Source organism: Myiozetetes cayanensis, unplaced genomic scaffold, assembly GCF_022539395.1.
Source record: "Myiozetetes cayanensis isolate MyiCay16 unplaced genomic scaffold, myiCay2020 scf2-11, whole genome shotgun sequence".
NCBI classification, from domain to species: Eukaryota; Metazoa; Chordata; class Aves; order Passeriformes; family Tyrannidae; genus Myiozetetes; species Myiozetetes cayanensis.
The window spans coordinates 1,082,885-1,096,741 of record NW_026087411.1 but is presented as its reverse complement, the minus strand read 5'-3'; the positions used below and the strand labels follow the sequence as shown (position 1 = coordinate 1,096,741).

General features: G+C 52.1%; 1 protein-coding gene across 4 annotated transcripts in view; it reads right to left on the bottom strand.

The window, feature by feature from the left end:
- The window catches only part of SPTBN1 (spectrin beta, non-erythrocytic 1), a 111,601-nt gene extending 101,326 nt beyond the window's left edge, over positions 1 to 10,275 (bottom strand). Inside the window, exon 1 of one of the 4 annotated variants that reach the window (XM_050316968.1) lies at positions 10,143 to 10,275. The gene's annotated coding sequence lies outside the window, so the exon portion shown is untranslated. Of the gene's footprint in view, positions 1 to 9,035; positions 9,060 to 9,445; positions 9,564 to 9,776; positions 9,881 to 10,142 lie in introns of those variants that run through there. The other 3 variants (XM_050316969.1, XM_050316971.1, XM_050316970.1) reach the window with 3 other exon arrangements.
- Between the last annotated feature and the right edge of the window lie 3,582 nt (positions 10,276 to 13,857).

Genomic DNA, 13,857 nt, shown 5'->3' with positions numbered 1-13,857 from the left:
GGGGAAGACATTGTCCCTCATATCCAACCTACACATTCCTGGTGCAAACTGAGGCTATTTCCCCTCTGCAGAGACAAACCTGCCTTTTCCAGGCAGCAGGTGATGTCAGTCAAAACCACAACAGATGAATTTTCATAAGGAATAAGGATTTATTGCTCCTGAAGACAACAAAAATGGGAACTCCTCTTAAGTTTTCACTTAATGAATGAAGGAGTAACATTGCAGGCTGTTACCCTCTGCTGAGGCCAATTCAGAGAAAAGGAAGTTAGGTGGTACATTTGAAAATTAAATATTTATCACTACACCAGCAACTGAAGCACTCTTTGTTTGGGAAAAACAAGATTATCATTCCCAACACTGGAACAAGTGACTTTGTCATTTGCAAGGCACAAAGCAAATTCAAACTGTGGTTTGTTGTTACAGCAGCATTTCCATAATATTGATAGGTATTATTAAGCACAGTTTCAGGACAGTTAGCCAAGGTGAACGGCCCATCCCTTTAATCCTCTAATAACACGCTTGGGATGCAATTTGGAAATCCATCCCACTCTGACAAAGCAATCCTGCTGCCTCCACAGTGACCATTTCCCAACACTCATCGCCATCAAACTGCACCCTTTTGATCAAGCTGCAAACCAGAGCATTAAAAATGCATCCAAAGATATTTCTGTCCCTTGTTTTATGTCTCTGCATGCCCCCCCAGCTCGCTCTTAGATATTATGGCCCAGCTACTAAACATCAAAAGGAGAAGGATTTATCCCAAAATACACGGGCACATTTAACTTTTGCCGAGGGCGCCGATCGCACGAGCGGGCTGGCAATTCCCTGCAGGCCCAAGGCTCTTGCCTGGCTCCTTGGCATCCTGCCACAGCTCCTGCCAACCAGCAGTTAAAAAGGCAAACAGCTGTCCTGCTGCTGCAGGCCCCTGGAACAGAGGGGTGTGCTGCTCGCAAAGCTGCCCCCGAGGTGAAGGAATGTGGGGAACTCTGGGACTGTGAACCCTGCAGGGAGCTGTGCCACTGCAGCCCCAGTGATTCCTGGCATTTTCTGCTGGTCAGCAGCAGCTGTAGCAACATCCCTGAGCTCGGCCTCGCCCTGGAATGTCCATGTGCTCCTCACCTGTCAGCTCTGCTGCAGCACACGCAGCCCAGCGCCCGCCCACGGGAAGGTCCCCTAAAGCCACGCCTGGGGCTCACCTCAGCCCCTCGGGAAATGTCCCACCAGGCACCTCCAGGCCCCTGGGGAGCTCTGCCCCTACGGCTGATCTTTGTCCCACACGCTCCAGCACCATAATCTCACTCGGGATTTACTACCTGATTAGGATTACTCAGACTAAAAACACAGCTAGATCAGAGCTGTGTGCTCCCTGTCACCCACACCTGCCCGCAGGCAGGGATCGCCACCCGCACTCCTGGTTCGGCCTCCTGTCGTGTTTTCTACAATCTTTACACTCCTAGCAGGGTTCAGAAATGTAACTGAGTGATACAAAATTACCTCAGATATGGTCTTGTGAATATTTCTGTCTGAAGATGATTTAAATCCTCACTCCCCACAGTGTGATGGTGTAAATGGCACAACTTGCCATGCTGGGATCTAGCCGTGCAACAGCCAGGGGTTCAGATCCTTCACTCTCAAGCATCACAGAGCAAGAAGACTCACACTACTGCAGTGAGAATGAGCATAAAAGGACCTTTCTTTCTTACTAGACAGTGAAGAAGCAGTTGTGAGTTTAACTCCTAATCTGGCAGATAGAACAGATCATCACAGCACCACGGTGACTTCAATACTCTTCTGGGAAAAATACTTCTTTGTGGTATATGTTTAACTCAAAGCCATCTAATTCTTGTTTGTCTAGCATACAATGAGAATAGACCTCTAAAAATAACCTGCTTCCCCCCTCTCTCAGCTCTTCAGGGCAGTCTAACTTATTATTAGCCATTATTCACATCTCTTACGTAAACCGCCGTTTCTGGACAATTTGATGCCTCCCAATACAAGATCTGGAAGTGTGCAAGGCCGGGGCAGACAAAGCTCAGTGGAACTCCATCGGATTGCACCTTTTCCCTTCGCCTCTCTTTACCTTTTACCTGAGTTTGGTGCAGCCTCGGTGCCCGGAGCAGCTCCCGAGCGGCACTAAAGCTCCTTTGCACACCCGGGCGCTGGAAAGCTGCAAAGCTGGATTAGAGGGGCACCCGGGGTCAGGGAATCCCCCCGGGGGGCACAGCCAGGGAGCCACCACTCAGAGCCCTGAGCCCTGCCACAGCCTTCCTTTCCTGAGGGATTGGAGACCAGGAGAACACAGAGCCTGGCTAAGCCTCCTGCCAGGGAGGGCGGCGCAGGGGATGGGACACCGCTCTTCCCAGGCACCGTGCGCACCTAATTCCTGGGGCTGGGATGTCACTTCTGGCGCAGGCTCCTCAGGAGAGTCACACCTCGTGGTGCTGCAGAGCTGACCCCAGCCCAGGAGCCGAAGGGTGTTTTTCCACAGATGAAACAAATCCATCTGCCTCTTCCAGGGTGCGCAAATCTGCGGGCACTGAAAGGTCGCGACTTTCTGTTCTCAATCTCACGATTCCCTAACGCTCCCACTTTTATTTTCCCCTTTGCCGAGCTCCTTGTGCAGGTCCCTGCAGCAGTGCAAACATCCAGGGAATGGTTACTTCCACCCCCACTTCCCTAAGCGGAGTCACACCGGGGCTCAGCACAAGCACCTGCTGACTCAGGGGATGCCAACCTGGCTCCCTGGCCGCCCCCACACTTCGCTCACACCAGCCCATTTAGAAGCCAACTCATCCTCTTTCTGTAAGAAAGTAATTGAGGCGTCCCAGCTTTCAAGTTTAAAGGGCTTATGCCAAGGAGTAAAGCTGTGCAATCACATTCCTCCCCTGACACATCTGACACGGGGCCGAACATCAAATTGGCTTATTTTTACCCTCAAACAAACCCATGTACGGTCTGCAGTGGTAAACCACTGCTCATTTGAATATCCAAACACTGGCTGCTTGGATCCGGGGGCTGGTGCCAAAATCCTGTCACCCGCAGCCAGCCCAGGCACGTCTGAGGCCGCTCAACTGATTCATCTCTGCCTCGGTGCTTCCAGGCAGCTCAGGGTGAATTTGAAGAGGCTCCTACTGACCTACACTGAGATGAAACCCACCTCGCTTCTCATTCAGGTGATGACGATGTAAAATGGCTCTTCCTGTGCTGGGACTGTGGGGCTGTGTGGTTTTACCACAGCTTCTCCCTCCCTCCCTGCAGCCCCATCCCACCCTCGGCCAAAGCCTTGGGAGCGCCCGGAACGTTCTCAAAACGCGAGTGGAATACGTGACCAAGAAAACAAACCAACACCGAGCCCCCAGTCAATAATCCATTTTTAGGAAGGAATTTGTGCGAAAATGAGGTAAGTGATAACTTTGCAGATCTCCTGTTATCCACAGGGCTATTTTGGGAGAGTGTGACTGCATTCGCGCTTGTCGCATAGTCCTGCTCCCAATCTCCTGGCACGGCCCCAGCACATTCCAGGATTTAACGCACACGGCTCGCTGGGATGCAGTCCCACTTATCTCCCAGACACACTGACTAACACTTTCCCACATAAACTGACCCACCCTTCAGTAGCAAGAGGTCACTCAGTACAATCAGCCTTCAAACGAGGAAAACAATCAGGAAAAGCTTCTGCGATGCCAAAAACACCAACAGAATAAAACACAACGGGCTCCAGTGTTTGTTTTATCAAAACTTAGGGACTGCAAGGCAGATTTTTCAGCTGGTGATAACCAGCATAGCTCCACCAAAGCCAACCAGATTCCTTCCAGGCTTAGGATCTGGCCTCCTAAAAGCATTTTAAATTACTGTAAGAATATGTTACTGCAAAAAAAGGTTGAAAATAAAAAGGTAGCAATTAATCCGCTCGATTCTTACTATCATGAATTGTAGGGAATTACTCATAGCATTATGATCAGAAAAAGGTCACAATATTTTAAGTTACAAAAAATCAAGCAAGTGTTAAACTAACCATGTTTTCTTTGCCACATGTGGATCCCCCAGGACAAGGAATTCCTGGTAACTCATGGAGAACTCTCCTGCCTCCCCTCACTAGCCCCCGCGTGATCCAGGCTCCAACAACGGGGGTTCTATGGGATGATCCTCCCTAGAACCAGCACCCACTGCCTTGCACCAGGCAGATTTAGGCCCAAAGCCCCCTTCCCAAAGCACAGAGCCAGGAATTTGCTGGTGAGGGGTAAAACTTGCTCTCTCCAAGCACAGGGTCCAGTGATCAGCTCCATGCTGCATTCCAGTGCTGCCATAAATGTGTGTGCCACTGGCACCCCCCTGCAGGGACTGCTACAGATCACCCCAAAACATTCCCACTAAATATCTGTTTGCTGGGAGAAAAGGCAGTGAAAGCCCTTGGGAAGAAAATCTCATCATTACTTTAGCTGCAGAAAAAACCCAGTGCTTGGAATGCCCAAACCAGAACCTGTGGGTGCCCAAATAAATTTATCTATCTGAAAGTAGTTTACAGACAGCAGGCAGCACCTTTTCCCTTCTAAGCCAGAAAACCAGAGGAGCTACTTGCTATAATTAGCTGGAGCGTTTGTGGTGTTCAGACACTGAGCAAAATTGATTTTATGAGTGGAAAAAATAAGCATTTGGTGCATGAAAGCAGAGTGTGCTCTGTGTTACCCACAGATCAGCCCCAGTGTACCCAGGCTCTGACCTGCCCACGCCCTGAGAAACAAGATCCATCCCCAGCTTCCTTGCCCTTCCAAACACAAGGCTCCCTTTTATCATGTAGCAGTCAAAAGCAGACCCTCCATGTCATTCTGTAATAAATCAACCCACAGAGCAATAGGATTAATCCAGAACAAAAGGCAGGAACTTACAGAACCAAAAGATGCAGATCTGGACACACAATGTCTTGTGGAAGACCTTGACCACGTTCTTGGGACACTACAGGGGCTGAATGCCCCAGGGAAAATTAAAGCCTTCCCAAAGGTGCCTGTAGGTCTGGCTTGGGATAAATTGGGTAACCAGTGTAACCTCAAAGCCAGGCCAGGCTTGGAGAGGAACCTCTGCGTCACCTCGGAGCACCTCCCACCCAGCTCTGGGAATAACGGCTCCAAGGAGGGGAGCAAAGGGAAAATAGAACTCCTCACATTTTGGGGTGGGGTGTGATCCTTCCTGACCAGCACAGGCACCCCACTGCAGCCCTGCCCCCGGGATTTTAGCACAGGTATTACCTTCATGGGCTGCTGTTTCACCAAACCTGGAGGCAAAGTGAAAGAACAAGAGCCAGAGGGAAAGGTCTGCGAGTGCCTCCAGACCGAGGGCAGGAAGGAGCTCAACAGCCACTCCAGCACTTCCTACAGGGAGACTTCACTCACTTCATCGAGTTGGCTCCTCCAAACCCACTAACCCGGGTGCCAGTCCCTCCTTGAGCTGCTCTGCTCCAGCTCTGCATCTCCTGTCTCTGGTTACAGCTTCCACCCCAGAAATCTTTCCATGTCTGCAACTCTGTATCCTCCAGACCCCACATACCACATGCAGAGTAGCAAATGCCCATTTCAGGGATCATCACAGCTGAATTGAACCACGATCAGCAAAACCAAACCCAGTGGCCACACCAGTCAAACTGAGCTTTCAGTCAGTCTCTATTCCTGTCTCAAAAATAAAATACAAAAACGTTGCTTCTCATTCTTTTCCAGGGCAAGGCCACAGCTTCTCTGACCCACAACAGCATCCATGTTTCCTGCACAGAGGAGAGATGGTTTCCCTTTTTGCACCGCTCTACGTGTGAACAAAAACCAGGAGACCAAATCTAGGAACGTCACTCCTGAGTGTGTTTCACACATCACTGGCAAACTGCTCAGCAGGTGTCACTTCAGGGCTGGTTACTTCTCCCAAAAGGGAACAGCCCCTGTCTGGAATCCCAGCAAACAGCGAAACTGCTAAATGTGGAAGATCTACCTGTGAGCAGTTCCATGGCAGAGTATTTTTAGCTCCCAGGACAGGGTGTTAATGGCACACCTCTCCTGTTCCAAGGGCATGACCAGCCAGGCTATTCCCAGTGCCTGACAGGTGTGGGGCAGCACCTGCTGCCTCCAGGAGGGGCTCTTTTGTCGAGCTCCCACTGCCCTCTGGACGTGAAGGGCTGCTGAACAAATCAAACCAACTCACAGTTCTTTGTAAAGTTCCAGTACTCAGCACACGGTGAAATAAAAGTGACAGCACGATGGTGTCATTTGTTTCTCTGGTGACACACCAAAGGGATTTCTGCTGTGATAAAACACATGACAGCCTGGAAATAAATACGAGTTTGTGCAATAAAGCAAGAGAATATATATATTTATATATTAGATATAATCAACACATTAAGACAGCATCAGGAAAGTGAAGAGACGTGACAAAGTAAGAACATCCTGAAAGGTTCACCATTCGACGAGAGAAACCCTCGCAGAGAAGAGGCCGAGAAAAATGTTAATGGTGCTGAAAAACAATAGCTCAATATAATCCTCAACCTTAATCTGCCCTTGGCCATAGGAAGATGTTCACAATCCCTGGTGCATATCTTTTGCTAATCACATACATTTCACTGCAAGCACTAATAACACTTCCAGACACAACCCCCCCTGCCATAAAATCTGTTAGGAACTCAACCATCACCTAACAATACACATCAAAGCTTTTTCCATGCAAAACTGGGCTTTCCTAATGAGGAATGGCCAGCAAAAAAATATGTCTGGGATTAACAATACATGAAAATGAAATAAAGTTGGACAAAATAGAAAAAACCCTGTCTGCTTAAGTCTATGTGGAATTGATCTGCATCACTCTGATCGAGCTGTTGAATAAGTTAGGGTCTACTGGGCATAAAAAGAATTTTTATTATGTCTTTCTCTTTTTGTTTTTTACCATGTAATCTCTCTGAAACCCTTTTTTCATTAAAGGAAGGCAAAGCCTGGAGAGGTCCAGCTGTAACTGCTGCAACGTTGCATTCGTGTTCATTAGAAAAACAAATTCACAACAGATCATTTTAAGAGCAATAATAAAAGTCTGACAAATGAAAACCAGATGTGGGGGGAAAAAAAAACCAGCACTGGGGAAAAGCAGGCTCTGCCACAGGCTCTGCAGAGCAGGGATCACACCCCCCTGGGTGCCATGTGACTCCAACACTTGCTCCACCAGACAAGTGGTATTTGGTGAGAACAGCCAAACACGAGGTGATTTCCAAGGTGCAAATACACTAGAAAGCAAGAGGAGGCAACTAGGTTTTCACATTTAATATCTCTAGGCCAGATTCCTGCTGGTTTAACTTGGGAAAGCTGCCATGAGCTTCCAGAGGGAAGGGTCCAACGTGCTGGCAGCTCCATCAGCCGGGAACAGGAGCAGCCCATGGCGTGAGCTGGTGTGCCAGAAAATCCCTTATGGCTCCACACAGCTCCTACCACCAGCACAGGCCTGGTCTCACTGGGACTTTCCAGGCTCTGCTCTCCTACACAACCCCCCAGGATCCCAGGGGTGCTGGTGGCTCCGAGCCCTGGCTGTCCATCCAGCCCTTGGGGCTCCACCACTTCCAGAGGTTTTCCTGGGCCCAGGAAACGGGGAGCAGGAGGCCTGTGGCCACAGCCACCGGCCCGGGCAGGATTTAGGAGCTGACTCATGGCTAATGGGCAATGACAAACCGTTGTCCTGGTAGTGCACTTGTGCCCAGATCAGATGACTAAGGAATTTAGGTGCCTGTAGAGATTAAGGGGCTGAATAACTTTTGCAGCCCGAGCCTTAAACATCTGCACGAACAGAGCTTCCCCTCCGTGCTCCACAGAAGATCTCCAGGCACCCCTTGCTCATGAAATACAATAATTTTACGGGCAATCCAACTACAGATGTGAAACGCCGTAACTGACCCACATGAAAAATAAATCCTTAGTCAGGTGACGTAATGCACACGAGCATTCCAGGCCCATCCAACACAGGGGGTTCGGCTGATTCCATTTGCCGAGGGATGAAGGAGAAGGAGACATCTTCCATGAGACTGGTTTGTGCTGCACAGGGGCAGAGCCCTGGGTTCCCACAGACCGTGAGGGGTCTGCCCCTCTCTGCTCGCTGCTGGCTGCAGGCAGGGCTCAGTAACACACAGCAACCCCGAAGCTGCAGGATCGGTGCCACCTCAGAGATGAAACAGCATCTCTGATGCTTTTTGCCACACAACTGCTGCAAGCTGCTGTTTTATCCCCAAATGCTGCATCCTGCTTTAGTGAGTGCCGTTTGCTGCACTTAACCTGCATTACAGACAAACCCAGCCGGGTGCTGTTCCAGACCCTGAGCCCCTCGGTAATTCCACCGTTCTGCTACTGCATCAAGGAACGAGATATTCCCTTTTTTTTCTTTCTTTTTTTTTTTTTTGCCTATCCAGCACTGGTTGTGACACAAGAGCCAGCCCCTAGTCCCTCCCCACAGCCCCACAACCACTGCTAAGTCATGGAGGCATCACTACAGCCATTTCTGCGTTACCGAGAAACAGAGAGAAAAACCAGAATTCTGAAGGATAATACCAATTCTGTAGAAATCACATCTCACTGCCATCACCCACCTTCCCAGCCCTTTATCCCATCGCAATTTCATCTCCTGCCTCTCTCTCTCTCCAGAGCCTGCTCAGCATATGCAAGTCCTCCCTCCTGCAATGGCCTGAGGAGTCACAGCCCCCCCTGACATTTTCACACGGCTGATATCCCTCGGAGCAGATTCCCCCGCCTGCCCTGCCTCCCCAGCCCCGGCTCCGGGGAGCATTGTTCCCCAAGATGCCAGTCAGCGGCCGCCGGGCTGCGGGAATTCCAGTCTTTCTCGCGAACTGCTCAATGAGCAGGTTTCATAATGCTCGTATCCTGTCAATAGAGGTCGAAGGATGTGCCGAACGCTCCGGATCTTGACAGTTTATTCCCTCTCCCCGCAATCCTGCTCCTGGTTTTGAACACTTAGCGTTTATACCTACAGACAACGCTGAGCACAATACAGAAATACAGATCACTACTCACCTTTAAACAATTTTACTCACGATTAAGACACCGACATCACAAATTCAGCGCTCGCTCTGCTTTAGTAATACCGCTCCGAGAGGAAAAACATCAGCCCTTGCCTAACCCTGCCGCCGCGGTGCCCTGAGCGCGGCGTTCGGCGCTGCTGCAGTCTGTGTCTCTAGCACAAGTCTGCCATATTTTTTTTGTTAAATCAGGCCTGTACCCACCTAAGAGCGGAGCCAGCCCCGACCGGCCGAACCGCCCCTCGCACCGCGCCGCTCGCTGCGGGAGCGCTCGGACCGCAGCCCCGCGCCCAGCCCCGCGCCCCCGCCCGCAGCGCTCCCGCACACAAAGCCCCGCGGCGGGCCGCGCTGTCAGCGCCCCCCGCGCCGCCCCCCGCCCAGGGTGCCGAGGCAATCGGGCATTACGTGCGTTCCGGGGCAGCAGCGCAGCGCAGAGCAGAGCAGAGCAGCAGGACCGCGCCGTCCGCACCGCACCGCGCGGGGCGTGCGGCTGCGCGGGGGCGGCACCGCGGGCGGCTCCGGCCGGGGGAGGGAGCGAGCCGGGCGGGCGGCGGGGCAGGGCAGGGCGGCGGCCGCGGCCCCGGGGACGGGCCGGGCCCGCAGGGCAGGGCAGGGCCGGGCAGGGCGGGGCCGCCGCGCGTCTGACAGCGCCGGGCCCGCTGCGCGCTCCCCGCTCCGCGCCCGGCAGCGCGGAGCTCCCCCCGGCTCCCGATGCGCGGCTCCCCGCCGGCCCTACCTCCGTGCTGCGCGGCTCTCGCTCGGTGCGGAGGGCGGGCGGTGCCGGCGGTGCCCGCAGCCCCCGGCGCTGCGCTGCGTGTGCTCCGCCCGGCGCGGAGCGAGGGGCGAGCGAGGGGCGGGGACAGCGCGGCAGCCCCCGCCCCGCATCCCTGCCCTGCGGAGGGCTCGGCACGGTCCCGCATCATCCCCCGCCCCGCATCGCTGCCCTGCGGAGGGCTCGGCGCGGCCCCGCATCGTCCCTCGCCCCGCATCGCTGCCCTGCGGAGGGCTCGGCGCGGCCCCGCATCCCTGCTCTGCGGACCCTGAGGTGCGGGGGGCTCGGCACGGCCCCCCTCATCTCCCCGCATCCCCCGGGCACCCTCACCTGTGCTGCTGCTGCGGGGCCTGCCCTGCGCTCACGCCAGGTCTTGCCCCTCCGCCGGCCCGCGCTCCCACAGCCTCCCGCGGGTGTTACCCAGCCGCTCCCGGCTCGCCTTCCCTTCTCCCGTACATTTATTTGGTTATTGGGTCTCTCCAGCCTTCTCGCCCCTCCTCCTCTGACACCCGCTCCCGTCGCAAAGACAATGTTGGCTCGCCCCCAGCATCCATTTCCTCTAGTGCTGCTCTCCCTCCCGCTGCTCTGTCATTCCTAGTGGAAACCCCATCCCGGCTTTGACTTCCTCCACTGCAGTCATCCTCTCCCGCTCCAGTCCTGCCACCTTCCCACATAAACAGCCTCCCTTTGACAGTGTAATGCAACCCCCGAAACTCGACCCCAGCTGCCCTTCTGCGGTACTTTCCCTTTTCCTCCTTTCCTAGGTTGGATTTTGCCTGTCTTTCCAGAGAAAGCTGCTATTTCCACAGCCAGGGTTGCCTTTCCTCCTTCCCCCATGCCCTCTTCCACAGCCAAGGTCAGACGCAGACATTTCTGTGCTAATCCTGGTCCCTCTGCTCCACCTATGTGTATCCTCACCCTCCTTGTGTCCATACTCATTCCCTCCTCTCCACTGTCCCTCACCCCTTGCTTTCAGTACAGCTACAGACCAGGGGTATCCATGTCCTTTGTTAAGGAATCAACAAACCACCACTGGATTAGTTCACCTCCTTAGTTATCATTCCCTTTTCCGTGCTCTTCATCCCCGCACTCACTCCTAACTCTTTAACTGCTGTCTGCAGGTACTCTCCTCTGTGCCCCTCTCAAACTCCCTCTCTGGCTCCTGCCCCTCCACACTCAGCTGCTTTGCCAGAGCAATAATATCCACTTCCTGGCGTAATCTCTGGAATATTGCTTCCTTCCCAGCCTGTCAGAATTATCAGCCTGGCTCTTTGGGATATTTTGTTCTCCGCTGGTTTCCAAGACCACTCCCCTAGAGTCACCTCCCCACAGCTTCTCAGACACCCGATTTCCAGTGGGAGTGTGAATGGACTAAGCCCCTCAAACTTGGGAAAAGCTCCTCTGGCACTGAGAAAGGTTCTTTGAAATGTTGTCACCGTGAAGCCTACAAGAACCTCAATAAGAGTATACTTCCACGTTTGTCACCTGTGCTGCTTCACATCCAGTCCTTGGGATGCAGTAAAAATAGGTGTATAAATATATATCTAAAAATTATATTCAAATGCTAGGATATTAGGAAACATCCCAAAAAATCACCCTTCACTCCACTATTAATATCCATCAAGCAAGTTGGCAGGGACAAGAGATTGCAATGTCTGGGAGTGAGCGAGAACATGCAGCGTATTTTAGGATTGTGTCTGTCTTAACCCCCACAGCTCAAACAAGGGTGGGCCATTGATTCCCATGGAAATAACTGGGTAGGAATGAACGCCTGGAGAAGCAAGAACCAGAATATCCGGGGCATTGTGGGCTCCAACCAGTTATCCCAGTTAACAGTCACTTTCTTCTTTTTACAGAGCCCACATTTGGTGAAGAATGGGGCAGGTACAGACATTTTGCTGCTGCTGGATAAAAGCAGCATCTCCAGCTTTGACAGAAAGGATGATGGTTTCATTTTCGAAAATTACTGCAACTATTGGTCTGTATTTTCAGCACGAACTTTCCACTCACAGTGCCACAAAGCCCAAACATCCAGCCTGGTGACAACTCATCTGGGAGTAATTACAAGGTTAATTACCAGCAATTCTCAATATCACTGAGTAATCCCAGTTAGACAGACAGGTTGTTCCCACTGATGGCCACATTCCCTTTCAATTAACCGAGCTGAAAGGGGTGGGATGAATGGGTATGATAGAAACTGTTGTTAAATGAACTGGAAGGGGAAACAAAAAGTTGGGTGAAGTCATTCCCCTTCTGCTGTTACTTTGTAGTTACTTACAGAAGCTCAAGGCTTTTTTCCCTTACACGCATTTTGCCCAGGAAAATATGGATTTAATCTGGTTTTTTTAGTTTTGAAAATCTACCAAGCCACTGCACTCAATCATATTGTCTGATGTTCATCCCACAGAAATATATCCACGTGCATATTGACACCTTCTCCAAGGGGAAAACACTGCACAGGTGTGTAAACACCTGCCAGACTCAGACAGACAGTTTAAAAATAAATCCTAGTTGAAATAACCTCATGCACTCCTAAAAATAAAGTGAAACAAAATTAGAATGGTAGAGTGGTTTAGGTTGGAAAAAAGTCCTCTGAGGTCATTGAGTCCAACCATTAACCCACCACAAGTAAACCACGTCCCCAAGGGCCACATCTGAATTTGCACAAGGTACTTCCAAGCAGAAACAAAAGCAGCACATCTAGATGAGATACGAAGAGACACAATCACCAAGGCAATACTTAAACTCAAAAAACTCTGTTCAGGGATGCTGGCAATTCCCAAGAACATGGAAGACACACACACACACCAAGAGACTGCAATAAACTCTTTCCTGGCTGTACCCCTAGACTGGAAAAGCCCTCTGCTCTCAGAGTTCCAGTTCCACAGGTTCCCAGCGTGACTGAGGTACGTTCCTCCCACCAGACACACCTGCCCTCCACCCTCAACTCCCGGCTGCAGACAGAGCACGGCTCAAAGGCACAGACCCAGACTGCTGCTTTGCCTCGTGGCAGACTCGGCCAAGCTCTTGGGAGGAAAATCAAAGAGGGGCAATCAGCTGCCTGAGGGGAAAACTCAGCTCCCTCACTACGTGCACAAGGTGCCTGGAAGCTCCTCTGGCACAAACGTTTCCTCACAGAACTCTGTTTCTCCTCCTCACCTGGGTTACACCCAGCTCTGTTACACCAATACCTTCAGCAACACTTTGTAGCAAAGCGTTCCCTGCCATCCATTTACCAGGATACTTCTGTTTCCCATCAGCCACGGCAAACAGAGAACAGAGACACAGGACTTCCTCAGCAAAAGGGTATGGCCATACCCTTTTGCTGAGGAAGTCCTATGTCTCTGTTCTCCTGCTCTGTGCCCACAGCATTTATTCTCAACCATTTTCTCCACCACCAGCTCCCCTGAGCTTCAGGCCTATTTCTCCACGTGTCCCACATCCCAAACCCTGGAAAATGACTCAAGCACAGGGCCCTTGCAGAGGCTTGGCCTTGGCCAGCTGCTGCCTCCTTCCCACGCCACCGGAGTCGGCAGTGGAAACGCTGACAGCGTGGAGGCAAGATGGCTTTCCTGCTGCCCTGCCAGCATCCCCAGGCCGGAGCAGCCCTGGCAGGAGGCCCTGTGCAGGGACAGGAAGCATCAGCGAGAGCTGGCAGGGGCTGGGGCCAGCCTACCACAACATCCCTGCAGACACTCCCGTTGTGTTCCAGGCATTACATTAATGCCTCGGGACCTGCTCTCACGTCCTGTGGGCTCCACAGGGAAGGATCCACTCACAGGGTATGGCTACAAAGAAACCCAGTCCCAGAGGATGCACAGTCAAGTTTGTTGCCCCTCTAAAGCCCCCTTGGTGGTGCAGCAGCTCGAGGCTCAACCCCACGGGTTAAAGGTGTTGATGCACCGAAGTTTCCTCGTGGGCACCAAAGGGAAACAGGGAGGGAAGGTGTCCAAAAGCCTCAGTGTTTATCTGTCCCAACGAAATCTGCACAATTCTCTGTAAAAACCTTTTCCCCTTGTTACCAAACACTCTCTTGCCTTGTGCT